At 45.2% G+C, this 20,000-nt stretch overlaps 1 long non-coding RNA gene across 1 annotated transcript in view; it reads right to left on the bottom strand.

The window, feature by feature from the left end:
• Nucleotides 1-20,000, bottom strand: part of LOC135093841 (uncharacterized) — a 333,879-nt gene that overhangs the window by 181,277 nt on the left and 132,602 nt on the right. The window contains exon 3 of the long non-coding RNA XR_010263494.1: nucleotides 9,878-9,951. This is a non-coding gene — a long non-coding RNA (uncharacterized LOC135093841). The remainder of the gene's footprint in view (nucleotides 1-9,877; nucleotides 9,952-20,000) is intronic.

Below are 20,000 nucleotides of genomic sequence, written 5' to 3'. Positions count from 1 at the left end.
GAGTTTTCTTTTTCTTTTTTTTTCGTGTTTGTTTTAATGAGTGATTATTTTTAATGTGTACATATGTATATCATGGGCAGGTTTCCTTTCGTATTTGTTTGATTTTTTTTATTTCTTATTTTTTTTCTGTCATCTTTCTTCTGTTGCCTTAATTTTTTCGTCTTCTGTCTTTATCCTGTCTTTGTTTTCCCGTTTTCTTTTCTGTTTTCATTTTTGCATTCTTTTTGTCTGGTTTTGTGTTGTTTTCGTTATCTTTTTCTTTCTCTTCTTTCTTCTTTACGTCTTCTTTCTTTCTTCCGGCTTCCTCCTTCTATTTACTTTCTTCTCTCTTCTGACTTCCTTCTTATTCCTTCTTTCTTGTACCTTCTTTATATTCTACGTTCCGTTCTCTCTTCTTTCTGTCTTCTCTCCACTTTAGTCTCCTATCTTCTTTCTCTCTCTCCCGTCTTCTTCCCGTCTTTCTGGAGTATTTCCGTCCTTTTTATGTACTTCTAACTTCTCTCAAACCTTTAGTCTCGGGAGGTGTGCTATTTCTTTTCATTTACTTCAGTACATATCAACTGTGTGTCGGAAAGAGTGGGCGGGGAGGGGCCTTCTCATTTCATTACCTAATTGTCCGCCAAAGTTGTGAAGGCTCGCACCATAACGCACTTTCCTAACGCAGGTAATCTCGTTATAAGCCAACAAGTTTTCTGTTACCTGTCAATTCTGTACTCTTTTATATATTTTTTTTTATAAGAATTTCTTCTCTCTTTCTTTCACTTTCCCTCCATTCCTTTCTTTACCATGTCTTACTGAGTCTGTTCGATTTCGTCTTTATTTTTCATAACGATTCTCATTTTTTTTGGGGGGGGTTTCTTACTTATTTAATTTTTGTAAAGATTTTCTAATTCCTTTCGTTTCCCTTTCTGTTCCTCTTTTTCCTCTCTACCTGTATCTCTTATATCTAGTCTACATTTTCATACCTGCTTCCATCGCCTTTATCGTGCAAGAAATGATAATGCGTTTTCAGAAGCGAGTAAGTTTAGTCGGTCTCGAGTGGCGAATGACTCCTCGAAAATACACACCAAGTAAAAGTATCTATTTTGTGTCAGTAAATGTTACGACCACTCTGTTCAAGACGAAACTTTCTTGACTTGATTATTTTTTTCTGTACAGGAGAGAGAGGAACATTTTACTCTCATAAAAGGGAGCGAAAGTATGTATGTGTGTGTATAAAACATTTAAATGATTTAGAGGAGCGGAATGACAATGCAGGAAAGGAGAAAGAAAGAAGGGTAGAGATAGATGGGTTAGAGATTAGATTAGGTTAGATGAGACGAAAAATTTACCTACCTAGGGTAATCTGGACTAGACAGGCAGCTAATAGAGACGAATGAAGAAGGTAGATGAAGGCCTTTTATCCTGCAGCAAACTCATAGAGATTGATAATGAGGAGATTGATGATAATGATGATAATGATGATGATGATGATGATGATGATGATGATGATGATGATAATGGTTATGATAATGATAATAAAAACTTTTTTCAAGAGCATGGTACAATCTTCGTTTTTTTCTTTTTCTTCTTCGTTTTTTTTCTTCTTCTACTTCTTCTTCTTCTACGTTGCTAAGAACTTCCTGCAAAGATAACAAATCACCTTCCTCCGGATCCTCCCCCCTACTCTCTCTCTCTCTCTCTCTCTCTCTCTCTCTCTCTCTCTCTCTCTCTCTCTCTCTCTCTCTCTCTCTCTCTCTCTCTCTCTCTCTGATGCTAGTTCGCAGTCCGAGCCTCCAGCATTTCCCTGTCATGATTTTTTGTGTTTATCTGCCAAACATTCTCCTCTTGTCTGCTCTCCTTTCCGATCTTTTTTTTTTTTTTTTTTACCTATCTCCATTCTCTTTACGAGTGTTTTTTTTTTCCCTTGTTTCAAAACGTATTAATTTTCCTTTCTCTTATTAGCCTTTTCCCTTTTTTCCTCCGTCTTTTTTTTTATTTTCCTCCCGTTTCAAAATGTATTCTCTCTTTTTTTCTCTTCCTCCCTCCTCCCTCCTCTCTCTCTCTCTCTCTCTCTCTCTCTCTCTCTCTCTCTCTCTCTCTCTCTCTCTCTCTCTCTCATTAGTGTTCCTTCTCCTCCTCCTCCTTCCTCTCTTCCTTCTTTTCCAAAACATATTCTTTCTGCCCTCGCTTATTACTCCTCCTCCTTTTCCTCCCCTTTCTTCTCTTTCCCTTTCTTTTAAAACGTATCCTTTCTGCCTTCTCTTATCACTTCCCCGTCTTTTTCCACTCTTTTTTTCTATTTCCCTTCTTTCAAAACTTTCTTTCTGCTCTCTCCCATTAATCTTCCTCCTTCTTCTCTTCCTTCTATTTCTTCTTTTCTGCCTTTATCAAAATGTATTTTATCTCTTCTCTTTCATTAGTTATCTTATTTCTCCTCCTCGTCGCCTTTCTTCCCTTTCTCCAAACGTATCCTTTATCCTCTCTCTTATTAATGTCTCTCCTCCTCCTCCTCCTCTCTATTCGTTTGGGTTCCTTCCACTACCAGTTTTCCCCTGTAATTCTCGTGCCTTCAATATTTATTACGTGTCTTATAACGCTACATCTTTCCCTTCCGCACTTCATTACCTGCCACCACTAATGAACCATACTATGTACACATCATGTTATTTCCTGGTCTCCATGATTTTCTGATCGCAAATGTTGTAATTATTTTCTGTGTATATGATGTTTTATTTCTCAGGAGCAACAGCAGTGTCGGTATTATTGTTATTATTATTATTATTATTATTATTATTATTATTATTATTATTATTATTATTATTATCATTATTATTGTTGTTGTTGTTGTTGATGTTGTTTGCGTTATTGTTGATGTTCTTGTTATTGTTGTTGTCGTTTTTATTATTATTATTATTATTATTATTATTATTATTATTATATTCATTACTATTATCATTATTATTATTATTATTATTATCATTATTATTATTATTATTATTATTATTACTATTATTATCATTATTATTATTATCATCATCATCATCATCATCATTACTGGTGTTGTTGTTGCTGTTGTGGCACCAGCAACAGCGGCTACAACAACAACAACAACAACAACAACAACAACAACAACAACAACAACAACAACAACAACAACAACGAATACAACAACAGCTTCCTCCTTTGCAATAAATTCTCCCTTTATTTCTTTGTATCGTCAAGTAACATGTAGCTGTTGCTCTCCCTCCACCCCACCCCCAACTCCTTCCTCCCTTCCTTCCTCTTCCTTCCTCTTCCTTATTTCCTCCTCGCTGAAGACAGATGATGGCAACAGGCATTACGGTACAGCCATCACCACTACACGCCCTTCCCTCACTCACTCCCCCCTCTCCCTTTATCTCTCCCTCTCCCCCGACGACCCTTCCCTCCCGTTCCTTCTCTCCTGAGGCGGAACGAAGAGCACCTCTGGGCGTGCTTCCCCGGTGGTCATTGCGACTCCTCCCAACTGTAACTCCTCCCCTCCCTCCACCCTTCAGTCCCCACCCGTTCTCTCCCTTCCCCATCTATTTTTCTTCCATCCCGTACCCCCTCCTCCTTCCTCTCTCTCTCTCTCTCTCTCTCTCTCTCTCTCTCTCTCTCTCTCTCTCTCTCTCTCTCTCTCTCTCTCTCTCTCTCTCTCTCTCTCACGTCGTGTCTTATACATACTTCCGACTTCCTTCTTCTGTCTCTCCTTCCGTCTTGAATGTATTTTCTCTCCGTTATGCGTTTCCTGTCTCATTTCATATCTCTCCGAGGGTACACACACACACACACACACACACACACACACACACACACACACACACACACACACACACACACACACACACACACACACACACACACACACACACACACACCATCATCATCACCACCTTCTCCAGACAACCTCCTCCTCCTCCTCCTCCTCCTCCTCCTCCTCCTCCTCCTCCTATTTTCTTGATATCACCAACCCAGCTATTCCTAATCCTCACAATCCGAAGTACTCCTCCTCCTCCTCCTCCTCCTCCACACTCTCTCTCTCTCTCTCTCTCTCTCTCTCTCTCTCTCTCTCTCTCTCTCTCTCTCTCTCTCTCTCTCTCTCTCCCCGCACCCATCCAGCACCTTCATTTAACTTCCGTTCTCTCACAAAAAAAAAAAAACCTCCTTATCAGATCTTTCTCGCCTCTCTACTGCGGCTCCATTCCAATCCTTCAGCTATGCGTGAACAGATGGGCAGTCATGCATCTTTTTCTGTTCCCGCCCTCCCTGCCCATATGCCTCTCAGGTAAGTATGTAGTTAGGTTCCGTTATGGGGCACTGACAGGTGTGACGCTCGTAGAGGTAAAAGTAAAGTACCACTATATATATATTGTACTTTTGTCTCTCTCTCTCTCTCTCTCTCTCTCTCTCTCTCTCTCTCTCTCTCTCTCTCTCTCTCTCTCTCTCTTTTCTTCCAGTGACATTATTTTTTTTTCTATTGACGTGGTCATCCCTCCGTCTTTTGTTACCCGAGTACTAGTTTCTATACGTGCTTTCTCTCACCCATAGCTGGCGGTGGTTGGGTGGTTTTCCCCGGCAATGATGCGCTAAATGGCCAGGCGCAGTGCCCCGGGTGGTGGTGTCACGATGTCCAGTGTATTTTGTGTCTATAAATCGAAGAGAAATTGATATATGGACTAATGAACTGTGAGGGCTTTGTAAAAGACAAGAAGTGAGTGATGTGACGGACGGAGGTGGTTGTCAGCTAGATAGTCTTTAGTCATCAATTAAATTTTTTTTCTCTCAAACATTTTTGTAGAACAGTTGAGCAACCTAGTAACATTCTGCACTCACCTACATTGCATTTACAAAAAATAAATAAATAAATATTTATATACTTTTCTGCAATCTTCACTTCTCTAATGAGGTGGAAATTTGTCAGTTACCACGTTTTGTAAGGAAGTTTCCAGTGACTAGTCAATATGAAGTTTTTTTTTCTTTTAAAGAGAATATTAGATGAATTAATGAAGAGGAATGTTAGGTGGGCATATGTATGTCTTATTCAGGGAGTGCGACTTGTAGAGTCCTGCTGGATTCTCACAACTTCCTGTATGTTCTTATGTTCCTGTCAGGGGGAACACACAGAACACAGAAGGAGTCATGTTTCTTGTTCTGGTTCTGGTAGGAAAGATAACTTATTCAATCTTTGCATTGGCCTTTTGTTTTGTCTTTTTTTTTTCACTCTTCCTGTTTTCTCTCTTCTCTTTTTTTTTTTTTTTCAAGAGTACCGTTATGTTTTTTTTTCTACTTTATCTTTGTCTTAATCTAATTCACATTTTTCCTCATAAGATCTCAGAAATATGTGACTTTTACTTCTCTATTAATAAAGCAGGAATTAAATCACAAGATTATCTACGTTTTTTTGTATTTTCGTCGCAACAAATGTATTTAGTTTGTTATCAGATATCGAATTATGACTGTACATGTGATGGCAGAGTGAAGATGAGGAGGAGGAGGAGGAGGAGGAGGAGGAGGAGGAGAAGGAGAAGAAGGAGGAGGAGGAGGAGCAGATGTGAGAGGTGGAAAGCTTGGAGATGATAAATGGAAATCGGGAGGGTAACTAAATAATGGATGAATGGGAAAGTGGTAGATAATTAAATAAAAGAGCGAGGAACGAGTAGCAAGGGAGGAGAAACGAGGAGGAAAGGAACGGCAAAGGGAGGGAAGAGGTAAAAGATGAAGGGAAATAAAAGATGAGGAAGAGATAAAGAATTAACAAAAGGGGGATAAAGGATAAGGAAACAAACAACATATAAAGAGGAAAAGGAGCAAAAAGTGAGGAAGGAGAAGGATAAGGAAACAAGGTAGTGAAGGATAAAGAAAGATAAATAAAAAAAGAAGATAGGATAAAGGAGGGAACAAGTAAGAAATAAGAGTAAAGAGTTAAAAAAAAAACGAAGACAATGAGGGGGAAGGATTGATGATTTGGGATGACTAAGGAACAAAGAAGATGAGGGGAGGATACGTAAAAGAGGGGTGTGTGGTGGGGGGTAGGACTGAGTGAGGCATTACACCACTTCTCTCCTGGACAGCAGCAACAAAAAAAATAAAAAGAAAAGAAGAAAAATCCATCCATCACTGAGAAATTTGTATCGATTTTCCCAGGTTGGCTTGTATGATGCACTAATACCTATGTGATCCTTTGTTCTCTTTTGTGTGTGTATCGTGCACTTTTCCTCTGATTTATGTTGTTATATCTTGCTTCCTCCCACACGCATCCTCCTCTATCCATCGTTTTTCCTTTTCCTCGTTTCATTTTTGTTTCCAAGCTGCATTTAACTTGTTCGTATTTCTAGGCAATATTTCTTTCCCTTGTTGGTCTCTCCCACGCAGTCTCCTGTTCTTTTTTTCCCTCCTCCTCCTCCTCCTCCTCCTCTTCCTCCTCCTCGTCGTTCTCTTCGTCCTTCTGTTCCTTCTCATCCAAACATTTTTCTGTATTTTTCTTCCAAGAACAAATCTTTCCCTTATTCTTTTTTTGAATTTGTGCTCTTTGTTTTCTGCTCCATTTCTCCTCCTCCTCCTCCTCCTCCTCCTCCTCCTCCTCCTCCTCCTCCTCCTCTTCTTCCTCCTCATCTTCATCCTCCTCACCATCCTGGTATTCCTCTTATTACTCGTGTATATATATTTTTTTTCTTTCAATCTTTAATCTCTCCTGCAACATTGAGACTCTACCGCGTTTCTCTTTTTTGACAAGAGTTTTAGCTTTTATTTCTCTTTCCGGCTTATCTGCAGCTCCCTGAATAATATAAGCTTGGATGACCAGAACAGAGGCAACACAACACACATCACGCAGTATTTAAACACTGACACACACACAAACACACAGACACGCGCACACAGATTTCTCGCCCCAAGTAATCAAAGCTTTTTCGCCTCCTCTCACTTCATCCCTCTCTCTTTTGTTTTCTTTTTAGTCTCTTTTTCCTCCAGCTTTTTCCACTTATTTCTCTTTCTCTCTCAGTCTCTCCCGCACAGCAGCAAGTGAAGTTTAATGAGAATTAGTGTCTTTGTATCGCCTCCTTGGAAGTTGACTTGCTCTGAGGTCACGTCAAGAAAATCCAGCCAGTGCAACCACCTCTCGATTTCCCTTGCTTCCCCCTCCTTGCTCTCTCTCTCTCTCTCTCTCTCTCTCTCTCTCTCTCTCTCTCTCTCTCTCTCTCTCTCTCTCTCTCTCTCTCTCTCTCTCTTCACCTTCCCTCCCTCTTTGTCCAATTAATCCTTCTTCCTTTATCACCCCATCCTTTCTTTTTGTCCCCTTCTCTTCATCTCATTCACCCCATCTCTCTTACTTTCCTAGTTCATCTCTTCTCTCTCTCTCTCTCTCTCTCTCTCTCTCTCTCTCTCTCTCTCTCTCTCTCTCTCTCTCTCTCTCTCTCTCTCTCTCTCTCTCTCTCTCTCTCTCTCTCTCTCTCTCTCTCTCTCTCTCTCTCTCTCTCTCTCTCTTGCTGTTTATCCTCTCCTCTTTTTTTTGTTAAATTCTCCCCTCTTCCTTTACTCCAGTTTACTTCTTTCTGTCTCTCTTCTCTCCCTCTTCTAATTTTCCCTTCTCGTTACATGCCCCATCCTCTCCCTTTGTTTCTCCCCTCCCTCCCTCCCTCCCTCCCTTCTTCCTTGTGTAATTCACCCCACTCCCTCCAGATCCCTTACCTTCTTTCTATCTCTGCAGTCTCCCCTCTTCCTCTCCCTTTAATTATCTCCCTCCCTATACTACCTACCTATCAATCTCTGCTCTCCTCTCTTCCCCCACGAGCGAGTACAAAGACAGGGAGGAAAGGAGTCGGTGGATGAATTAGTCCATCTTCTTCAACCCCTTCAGTTACTTCTCCCAGCGGACACTATCATTACACTTCAGAATGCTGTTGCCTGTCGCCTGGAGGTTTGTCTGTGCTTCGGTTTGAGCATCGGTCATTCGGTTCTATCTCCTGTTCCCTCCTTCCCTCCCGCCCTCTCGAACCCCTCTGTGTCTCTCTCCGTCTCTCTGCGTTCCTCCCAAGGCATCACTACAGGGGGGAACGTTCGCTTCTTGCGGGTAGGGTAAAAGTTCTCACGCTTCTGCAGAACGCTTCCGGCATCTAACGTTTCTGTCTTAATGAACGCAGGCGCATTCTTAACCGCGAGGAATCAGCTTCAATGAACTTAGGTTTCGTGTGTGTGTGTGTGTGTGTGTGTGTGTGTGTGTGTGTGTGTGTGTGTGTGTGTGTGTGTGTGTGTGTGTGTGTGTGTGTGTGTGTGTGTGTGTGTGTGTGTGTGTTTTCAACCCCAACATCTCAAGGACATACCCTCCTCCCTTGTAATATACACGGTACCCTCACCATTCTCTCTCTCTCTCTCTCTCTCTCTCTCTCTCTCTCTCTCTCTCTCTCTCTCTCTCTCTCTCTCTCTCTCTCTCTCTCTCTCTCTCTCTCTCTCTGTCTCTCGCTCGCTCCTCTGGTTCAACACCCTTCTTTCTCTGTCCTTCCTGCGACGCACCAAGGAAAACAACCTCCCCACACACACGCACGCTAAAAAGATGCCCCCTTCCACTTTAAGACGCAGCAGAGCAACGACCGACCCCGCTAAATATTACAAAACCACCAGCTACTTCCAGCTAGGCACGTCAGGCCATCCCACTGCCTCTACCTTCCCGGTGAACGACCTGCGAACGACCTCAAGGGATGAGCGAAAACCCCGAAGGCCTCGAGGGACGGAAAAGAGGATAAAGAAATGAGACCGATGAGAAGATACTGCGGACAAGACGAACCAAAAAGACGATGATATAGGAGGAAAAAATACCAGAGAAGGAAAGAGTTCTGAGAAAGAAGAGGAGATCTGCCGGGATAATACCTGGGAAAAAATTAACAGGTGCTGGACAGGTGGGGGAATAGTGAATGAGATCTTGCTTGCGAAACGAACATCATCTTTTAATGGGAATGCTGAAGAAGGGAAAAGTGAGGTAACAGGTAAGGAATATTTAAGAGCGAGACGCAACTTGGGCAGGCCAGATGCAGGCAGGTATGAGAGGAGGCAGAAGGGAGGAGGAATGAAGAGAGGAGAAAACAAGAACTGCAGGGAGGGAGGGAAGGAAGGAAGGAAGGTAAGTACGGTACAACAGCCTACCTGGCAATAAACAAACACTACTAAGAACAACAACAAAAACGGCGACCCAGCACCTGTCTCCGCGGCCTCACCTGAGAGGGTACTTCTGACCGACCTCTTGCTACCCCTCCTCCTCTTCCTCTTCCTCCTCCTCCTCCTCCTCCTCCTCCCTGGGCAGACGGGCAGAGGTCACACACACAAGTGATGAAGTGCCTTTCTTATTAACCCGTGAAGGCAATCTCAGCCCCGCCTGACCACCATGCAGGCAGAGGTGACACAAACACACCGCCCAGCCTCGAGAAAAGCCTCCCTCGCCACCACCCACTGATGCCCTCAAGCCTCTCCTACTCCCACACCACCACCACCACCACCACCACCACCAACACCAACACCTGCCTGGTTCTTCTTCAAACCTCCACACCACCCACTTGCATTGCTCTAACCCTCCATCTCTCCCTCCTCCACTCTCCTCTATCCCTCATCCACACCCTAATATTCTCTCCCAATCCACTCCACCCACACCACCACCACCACCATCACCTGCCATCTGCCTGGCTCTTCTTCCCTCTGGTCCCACATCCACACCCACCTTAATTTTCTCTCCCTCCCTCCATCTCTCCTTCCCTCCCCACCTACCCACCCACACACATACCAGTAGCATGACATAACGAAATAGTCTCGGTCCTTCCTCTTTGTCTCGTCAGGGAAGTGGTTAGGAGCGAGCTGAGGTGTGCTCAATAATGCCAAAATGTACACTCACGTCTGTGACCTCGGAGGCTGAAGGGGAGTCACTGGGAGGGGCTGGGGAGGCAGGTGTGACAGCCAAGCCCAAATCTGTAACGAGAGGAAGCCATGATATTTGCCAGGATGTGTTGACCTCTCTCTCTCTCTCTCTCTCTCTCTCTCTCTCTCTCTCTCTCTCTCTCTCTCTCTCTCTCTCTCTCTCTCTCTCTCTCATCACCGTGACCTCTCCTTCTCCCCCTCCCCCTGCATGACCCCAACGCTCAGCTCTACTCTCCCAAACCCTCCCTCTCACTCCCTCTCTCTCTCCCTCCCTCCCTTCTTTATCCAGCACTCCACCTCCTCGCCTCCTCTTCCTCAGCCCGCCACACCTTTTCACCTCCCTCCACTCACAGGTCATCCACATCAGTTCAGCTTCGTCCTGGTGGCCAGCGCAGTGTGGTTTTTTATTTACCTTTACTAAAATTGCTTCTTTTATCGAGGGAATTCTTTTCTCGTATTATTTGATTACCTATCTTTTATTTATTTATTTTTTGTTCATGTACAATAACAAATGTTCACCTTCTATGGAAATTGTCTTTTTAGAGTATAATATCTAGTGAAAATAAACCTACAATAACATTTTTTTTTCTTTGTTACATTTCTGGAGATGTTTGTTGATAGATAATGATTAGGAGTGGTAATAGTGTCATCGTGATCACCATTAACACAAACACAAACACAAACACACACACACACACACACACACACACACACACACACACACACACACACACACACACATCCCTCCTTCCCCAAGCAAAGAAAAGATACTCGTTACCTTCTATAAATTTCTCACTACCTTTCAAACCAAACCAACACAAATGGGGAGAAAAAAAAGGAATAAAAACTCCCCACACCCAAACTCCATGGATACTAAAATTAGATTGTCATCTCTTGCTACTCTTCCTCTGGTGGGCTGCGAGGAGGAGGAGGAGGAGGAGGAGGAGGAGGAGGAGGAGGAGGAGGAGGAGGAGGAGGAGGAGGAGGAGGAGGAGGAGGAGGAGGAGTAGGAGGAGGAGGAGGGCTTATGGACGTTCACCATTGTCCTTGGAACCTTCGCTCCGTCCATCCCAAGGTGAAAGAGAGGGAGAGGGAGAGCAAGGAGGTTGGAGTGAGAGGTAAGGAAGGTGTGGGAGAGGCAAGGAGAGTGAGGGAAGTGGCACGCAGGACCAGGGAGAGGCAGGGAGAGGGAGGAGGAGGCAGGGGTTTGAGGCTAGGGCAGGGAGAGCATAAATGTAGGAGGGAGAGGCAGGGAGAGGCGTGGAGGAAGACGTATAGATGAGAAGACACAAGATGAGCTGGGATGATGTGGAGGAGGAGGAGGAGGAGGAGGAGGAGGAGGAGGAGGAGGAGGAGGAGGAGGAGGAGGAGGAGGAGGAGGAAGGAGGAGAGAAGTTAATAGAAGGATGAGGGTAAAGAACGAGGAGGAGCAGGAGTGAGAAAGAAGAAGAACGAAGAGGAGGAGGAAGAAGAGGAGGAGGAAGAGGCGGAGAAGGGGAGGAGGGAGAGCATCCGTCAGTCCTCGGGTGAACGTTCCCCGCAGCAGGTCCTTGCCCGCCGCAGCGCACGACCACGGGAGAATGCAAGGCAGAGGTGGCGCAGCGCTGGCCTTGCTGAGGGAGCCTTTCCTTACCGTAGCCAGGCTGTGAGGGGACATGCATAACACGACCGTAATCGACATCTAGGCAGTCAGACATTCAGGTCAACAAACCACTCAGCCAATCAGTCACCACACAATCACCACCACTGCCCGGCCACTGCTCAAGCCATTCATAACAGTCATCAACCGCTTACTTGATTACACGAGCTGCTGTGAATAAGAGAAAAATAAATGACAGTTTGAGCACATGTCACATTTCCTTCTCTCTCTCTCTCTCTCTCTCTCTCTCTCTCTCTCTCTCTCTCTCTCTCTCTCTCTCTCTCTCTCTCTCTCTCTCTCTCTCTCTCTCTCTCTCTCTCTCTCTCTCTCTGTCTGTCATTCACACCTGGGGAGCGTGGTTCACCTTCTCACCTGCTGGGATAGTTATTACCTTCATCTCTTTATCTCATTTCCCAAACATACCATCTGAAATTACTAATACTAGCCTTCCCTCTTCGTCCTTCCCCTTTCTCTCTCTCTCTCTCTCTCTCTCTCTCTCTCTCTCTCTCTCTCTCTCTCTCTCTCTCTCTCTCTCTCTCTCTCTTTCAAGGTACTGATTCAGCCTCTATAACTCATCAGGCACCGTTATTATCACGCCACTCGTTACTGCACTACGCAAGTTTCTCTCAGCCTTCACTGTTATGCCAACGAGCGGGAGGGGAGTATGAGAATCGCGCATTAAATTCAAGTAAAAAATAAGTAAGTAGACAGCATAACTCCATATTATACTTAATTATGACATTTAAAGTGAGAGAAAGTAGCAATTGCTCAGTAACTGGAGATTTGATAAAAATAAGGAAATATGAATAAGACATAAAACAATAAAAAAAATCAGGCAATCATACGTTAAGGACAAAACTGCAGATAATACTCAGTTCTGAAGATATTTTGATGCTATTAATTACTACTCTAATTGTATATGCATTTTATAGCCGTAGATGTTCTTCAGCCGCGCGCCGAGGTGATGAACCAGCAAGGGGCAGTGAACGCTCTGTGAACGAAGGTGAACAGAACGGCAAAGAAGTCAGTCCTTGGTAGCGGCCGTTCACCTCCTACACCCTCGCTCTCTGGAGGCTACACTGTGAACGCTACGGCCCCTTCCTCCTCCTCCTCCTCCTCCGCCTCCTCCTCCTTCTCCTTCTCCTCCTCCTCCTTCTCTTTCTCTTCCTTTTTCTCCTCCACCATCCTATTATCCTCTCTGCCCCGTTCCTGTCCCATTCCGGCCATCAAATTTTCTGTGTGTGTGTGTGTGTGTGTGTGTGTGTGTGTGTGTGTGTGTGTGTGTGTGTGTGTGTGTGTGTGTGTGTGTGTGTGTGTGTGTGTGTGTGTGTGTGTGTGTGTGTGTGTGTGTGTGTGTGTGTGTGTGTGTGTGTGTGTGTGTGTTTTAGTGAGATAAAAATGGGTGAGAAAAGAGGGTGGAGCTACTTAAGTTCTTTTCATCTTTTTTTTCATTCATCTCTCTCTCTCTCTCTCTCTCTCTCTCTCTCTCTCTCTCTCTCTCTCTCTCTTGAATTATGAGGCCAGTGAACAAATCCTTAAAACTCTTTGGACATCTTTATTAACTTCGAAAATAAAGAAAGATAAAAAAAAAGGAACACACATGTAATACACTTTATTTTTACCTTTGTTCTGTAAAAGACTCCTCCTCCTCTTCCTCCTCCTCCTCCTCCTCCTCCTCCTCCTCCTCCTCCTCCTCCTCCTCCTCTTCCTCCTCCTCCTCTTCCTCCTGCCGAGCGTGTAAATCCAGGAGGTAAGAGGATACAACTTTTATTTCTTCTTCATTTTTACACCAAACGAATCTTTCACACATCTCTGAAAGACAACACTGGAAAAGTTAAGAGGGATGTTATTTAAAATCCATTTTAGCTAAAGAAAAAAATAAGAGAAAGAGAAAGAAGAGAAAAACAAGAATGACCGTGTTACAAATTTTATGATCCTTGTTAGTTTCTTGACGAGATTCTTTGTCTGTGCATTCAGAAGTGAGTCTGTTTATGGATCGTTCTGTGTATCTTTTTGTAAGTCTCTCTCTCTCTCTCTCTCTCTCTCTCTCTCTCTCTCTCTCTCTCTCTCTCTCTCTCTCTCTCTCTCTCTCTCTCTCTCTCTTGTAGCTCCTCACGTGACGAAGACAGCGTGGGAAAAAAAAATCCATCCCTGGTAAGTACACGCCAGCAGTTTGTCATCGAGTAATCTCAGTCTCCTAAATCTTACCATACTTGCTTTGTCACGTATCTCACAGCGACAAAATACACACTCTTCACTTTCCTACGCCACAAATCATTTTTTTCCCTTCGATAAAAAAAAAAAGAATCTACAGCTACTTATCTTACGTGTATTGGTAAGTATGTGTGTGTTTTCAGTGTGTGTATATATATGTTTTTGTATTCTTTGTGTCCATTATTCAGCTGGTATGCGTGGTACAATTGGTGGTTAAGTATATGCAGAAAAGCGAGTAAATGAATGGAGGGAAGGGAGGATGAAAGGAACGCGACCTTGTGTAGTCAGGAACCTAAAGCTCTGGCGGTGAACTCTTTGCTCATTCCTGTTATCTTTTTCTCAGGTGTGGTCCCCCCTTCCCCCTCTCCCTCCTCCTCTTATCTGGGTCGTTCTTTGTTATCCCAGAACCAAAATCTCTTTCTCTCTCTCTCTCTCTCTCTCTCTCTCTCTCTCTCTCTCTCTCTCTCTCTCTCTCTCTCTCTCTCTCTCTCTCTCTCTTACCTGTCTCCTGTCACCTCCTTCCCATGTGTCTTTCTTCTCAAGCGTCCATTGTTCTTCCCCTTTCTATGTGTCCGCCTCATAGTTTCCCCCGTGGCCTTATTCCATTATTTCAGGCTTTCTACATTTCCCTCCCCAACCATTTTTCCCTTTTTTGTTCCTGGTTGACATTATTTGTGCCACGAGGAAGCAGCGGGTTCGATGACTGCTGCGATGCCGGGGATGAAAACACCACCACTGCCACCACCACCATCACCACCACCACCACCACCACCACAACTGCTACTGCTACTACTGCGACTATTACTGATACTACTGCTGCTATTACTACTACTGCTGCTACTACTACTGCTACTACTACTACTACTACTACCGCCACACCACCACCGCCACAAGAACATCTACTATGATTACCACTACTACTACTACTACTACTACTATTCCCTGTACCGGTGGTGATGGTCGTAGTGCTGGTGGTACTAATAGTGTGGCTAGTGCTATCACAAAGAATAGTTTTTTATACATTTATATTTGTTTTGTGTGTGATGTATTGCGCTCGTCGGCACTACAATGAATCCGTTGCGACAAATAACAACGTATCATTATCGCATACATACATCATATACATGTAGGTCTTTCCCTCACGAGTCACAGGTGAGGCGGGAACCATGACAAAAGTGGGACAAATGTGTAGGGAGGTGGTGACCCCGCCGCCCACTCCGCTGTGGAGCAACGGGGTGGTTAACCTGATAGACAGCCGCGAGACACCGGGAATTAGAATACGTGGCTTCATAGTGCCTGCGGGCCGTGAAGGACGAGGGGTGTAGGCTGGTGGCCCTCCCTGGGAACTGATTTACTTAGTGGAAGCTAATGACGGCATGTATTTATTTTTTTTTCGCAAAGTTTGGTTGAGCTATTTCTGATTCATTTTATCGGTGACCTCAGGTGTGTGTGTGTGTGTGTGTGTGTGTGTGTGTGTGTGTGTGTGTGTGTGTGTGTGTGTGTGTGTGTGTGTGTGTGTGTGTGTGTGTGAGAGAGAGAGAGAGAGAGAGAGAGAGAGAGAGAGAGAGAGAGAGAGAGAGAGAGAGAGAGAGAGAGAGAGAGAGAGAGAGAGAGAGAGAGAGAGAGAGAGAGAGAGAGAGAGAGAGAGAATGGACATACAAAAAAAAATAGAAACACACTAACACACACACACACACACACACACACACACACACACACACGTGAGGAGAGGCGCTTACTGCCAACTTCTGCCGGACTGAGAAAATCCTGCCTTGCCTGTTGTCTGCCTGCGCGGTGGCGAGAGTCCTGAGTCAATGCGGTGAGCAGAAATGAAGAGATAACGTGTCTAGCTTAGCTCACTGCAAAAATTCGGCACTCATCACCTTATACAACCACTATAACAAGTCTGCAAAGTGTATTATTTATATAACCACATACTGTATACCATATGATTTGGAAAAGTGTAGATCTTAAATGGAGTGACGGCCAGAATACAAAGAAGGCTCTAAGTCCCGCCATGGCAGAGTCCCTCGCGGACAGCGTTTCATCTCGGTCTCTGTAAGAGGTTTATAATTTATTGTTACATTTCCACTTTTATTCATTCCATATTAGACGAATGATTGGTCTTAACGGGCTCACATAAGCACCTTCGGAAAGAATAAGTGGACAGGACGTACTCAACCAGGCACGGGAAATGCTTGGTGCTTGGCGTGTTTGTTTTGAGCCGCTTGCTGCTACACAACTCGTGTTAGCCTTTATCGAATGAAAACAAGCAAGGCAGTAATAAATTAATTTTCTATTGACTTCGGACGTTATTTTATTTAGGTTTTCCACAATACATACAAACTTTAGGGTTGCTGGGCTTGTACAAGCAACAGCCTGATAGAGACTCGCATTTAGCCTTGAAGAAATGAGGTTAACTTCAGATTATCAGAACTTTCTTTTTACATATTTCACCGAAAACTTCGATATGTTGGCACATGATTTCAGAACAAATATCTGATGTGCTGTGAGGAAATAGCGAAGGGCGGAGCATGCCGGTCGTGACCAAGGTGTGCTGGTGTGCTAATGGCTGCACCTGATCAGACCACGGTGTGCGGCACAGAGGCCGCTATGGTGACGCTGGACGTCGCCACTATTGCCACACAGGGGTACACGGACGGTGATGCGGCGGCTCAAGGGCGGCCACTCTCCAAACTGGGCCGTGACCTCCGGAATTACAAGTAGGGGCACAGGCCTTCAGCAGGACGGCGACCTTCTTGCGAGCAGTGACCCCTGATTACCCGCCGGCCTGGCTGGCACCAGAGTATGCAGTACTTTCGTCAGCAACTGGACTTCTGACAGCTAAACGTCTCATTTCATCAGAGTCTTGACTCATGAGAGCAAAATCCTCCTTTCTCTCCCCTTAGTGACCTTCCCCGGGGGCGGTGACCTGCCTCGCTGCCCTGACCTCCCGGGTGTGCGGCCTCCACATAACAGTGACCGTCTGATAGGGCTGTAACTGGTGACTTATCAAAAGGACAATGCCTTAACAGGTCGTGGAGCTGCACACAACACCTAACCTTTGAGTCTCATCATCGCCAGGGGCGCTGACCTCTAGCCAGGGCGACGCCTCCACTGGCGGGAGAACCTGCGTCAGAATGTGAAACTCGTGGAGTCTCGTCCTTGCATCCCACATCCACTCCCCGCGTGAAGTGGACGGAATGTTCTCAGCAAGGCCTCGTATTGGAAGAGTTGTTCAAACGAGCAGCAGTGACCTTCCTCGGGTCAGCGGCCTCCCGTCCTCCAGTCATGGACATCCCGACCCACACCACCATCGCCACCTTCACCACCACTATCACTGGCACCGCCATCACCACCGCCACCACCACTACTGCAACCACCATTATAACCTTTATTAACCTAATAAAGAGAACTACAACCACCATTTACTCAATGATCCCTCCTGCATATGCAAACACACTAACATGCATGTATAAATACACACACACACACACACACACACACACACACACACACACACACACACACACACACACACACACACACACACACACACTCAAATAAACAAACAATTCTTAAGAAAAGTTTTCTTGAGCTAAATCTCACACAGTATCGCATAACTATTGGCATCAATTCAACGTCAAGAATTCCTTGACGCAATAATCATAAGTGCAACATAGACAATAAGCGTCACTGAGTGTGTGAGAGGAATGTGAGATACAGAGAGGAATGAAAGTAATAGCTGCAGGGATGATGAGGAAAAAACGAGAGGATAAGAGAGAGCACAGAATAACGGGGAGAAAAGGAGAGGAGAGGAGAGGAGAGGAGAGGAGAGGAGAGGAGAGGAGAGGAGAAGAGAGGAGAGGAGAGGAAAAGAAGGAAAAGAGGAGCCTGTAAAGGAGGAAAAATATGAGAGTAAGTGAAGAGCGATAAAAGGAGGACTGCCGAACAAAACAAATCACTGAAGAGGAAGGAAATACGTAGAGGAGAAGAGAAGAGGAGAAAGGAGAGGGGAGAAACAGGAGGAAAAGGAGGAGGAGGAGGGAAGGTCGGTGTATTTTTGCTAGTGCGAGGCTGAGGGGGGCAAGGACCCTTCAGTGCAACCCAACGTCCGACCTGCAGCTTGCGAAACACAGTGTAGGCAAGCCAGGGGACTCTTCCACCGCCATCCCTCCTCCACACTCGTCCACCTGTAGCCTCCACCCGCAGTACCCGTCTCGTCCCCTCCACTCCACACGACCAGCCTTCACCTCTCCACCTGTTACCTCTCCACCCACCTACGTACACCTGCACCCTTCACGTCATCACCTGTCCTTTCACCTTTTATGTACATTACCGCCATGCCTCTCCCCCTTCCCCCTCTCCCCCTCTCCCTCCCGCTCACCTGTTGCCTTTCCCCCTCCGAATAACACACCTTTAATTTACCGACGCCGACACAAAAATTATCCACAGCGTCGGGTCATACACATTGCCTTGGCACCATAAAGCGTTGTCCGGGTCTATAATTCTAAAGGGCGCGAGTAAATAAGCGATGAATCACGTTTGGATGTTTAATTCTTGTTGGTGGGTATAAATAATAATGTGAAACTGTACAGATACTAAGATTCGGATCTCTCTTTTCAGCGTTACGGCGCTTCTGTGTGTATGTGCGTGTTTTGGGGTCGAAAAGGCTTATGTACTTACAGAAATGCGTGTATGCACACACACACACACACACACACACACACACACACACACACACACACACACACACACACACACACACACACACACACACACACACACACAACATTGAGAGAGAGAGAGAGAGAGAGAGAGAGAGAGAGAGAGAGAGAGAGAGAGAGAGAGAGAGAGAGAGAGAGAGAGAGAGAGAGAGAGAGAGAGAGAGAGAGAGAGAGAATCTACGTCGTAGCATCCTCATTGTCTTACGCATTAGAAAGAAGCGCGCGCACACACACACACACACACACACACACACACACACACACACACACACACACACACACACACACACACACACACACACACACACACACATACGTATACACGTCTGGATCCACGTGGCAAGGACGCGTATACAGGTAAAATTTACGCCCATGTCGTCACACACACACACACATCCCACGCACGCACACACACGCACACACACACACACACACACACACACGTGTCATGTGGTGTGAAATCGAGACATCAAAACTTCTTCGCTTCATCAAACGTGTCTCTTTCCTTAGTTAGTCTTCGCATATACATTAGTTTCTCTTTTCAGCGATTCGTAGAAGGTAAGGAAAGACTGCGCGTGTGCGCGCACACACACACACACACACACACACACACACACACACACACACACACACACACACACACACACACACACACACACACACACACACAGTAAAACAACAAATAAAAAATTTCACAGCTTTCAGACCAGGAGAGTAGAGAGCATAACGAGAGAGAGAGAGAGAGAGAGAGAGAGAGAGAGAGAGAGAGAGAGAGAGAGAGAGAGAGAGAGAGAGAGAGAGAGAGAATGTTTATTTTCCATGTTGTTTTGCATGTGTATTCTCAGATTTATAAAATAGTGATGAAGTTAGACCCAATGAGAGAGAGAGAGAGAGAGAGAGAGAGAGAGAGAGAGAGAGAGAGAGAGAGAGAGAGAGAGAGAGAGAGAGATGGAGGAGGTGAGGGATGGGGGTCGAGGGAGAGCAGACCTTGGCATACTGGTCTGGAGAAAGTGGACTGGGTCACTTGGGGCGAGGCGTTACGCGCTCCCCCGGGTCACTGGCCGACTACAGGGCCATACTGAGGGCCGGAGGGAGCAGGGGAGGACCGGGGAAGGAATGGGGGATCAAGGGAGAAAGAGTACAGTGATAGAAACAAAAGAGGACGCCCAAAGTACAGAGAACTGAATAGAAAATATCAAACAGTGGAAGGAGAAGAGAGAATGATTACAATGATGAGTAGGAATGCAGAGAGAAAGTGAAGTGGGCATAATAAAGGACTGAGGATCAAGGGAGAAAGAGTATAGTGATAGAAACAAAAGAGGACGACCACACAACAGATAAATGAATAGGAAGCACTAAGCAGGAGGAGGAGTAAAAGGCCGATGATGATGAGGAGGAAAAGTAGGAATGCAGGGAGAAAGTAAAGTGAGAGTAATAAATGGGGACGGCCAGAGTACACAGAGACATGCACAGGAAATACTAAAGAGGACGAGGAGTAAGAGGACAATGGTGATGAAGAG

Source organism: Scylla paramamosain, chromosome 3 (genome assembly GCF_035594125.1).
Source record: "Scylla paramamosain isolate STU-SP2022 chromosome 3, ASM3559412v1, whole genome shotgun sequence".
NCBI lineage: Eukaryota > Metazoa > Arthropoda > Malacostraca > Decapoda > Portunidae > Scylla > Scylla paramamosain.
The sequence above is the reverse complement of the archived record's forward strand: the minus strand, read 5'-3'. Positions and strand labels throughout refer to the sequence as shown.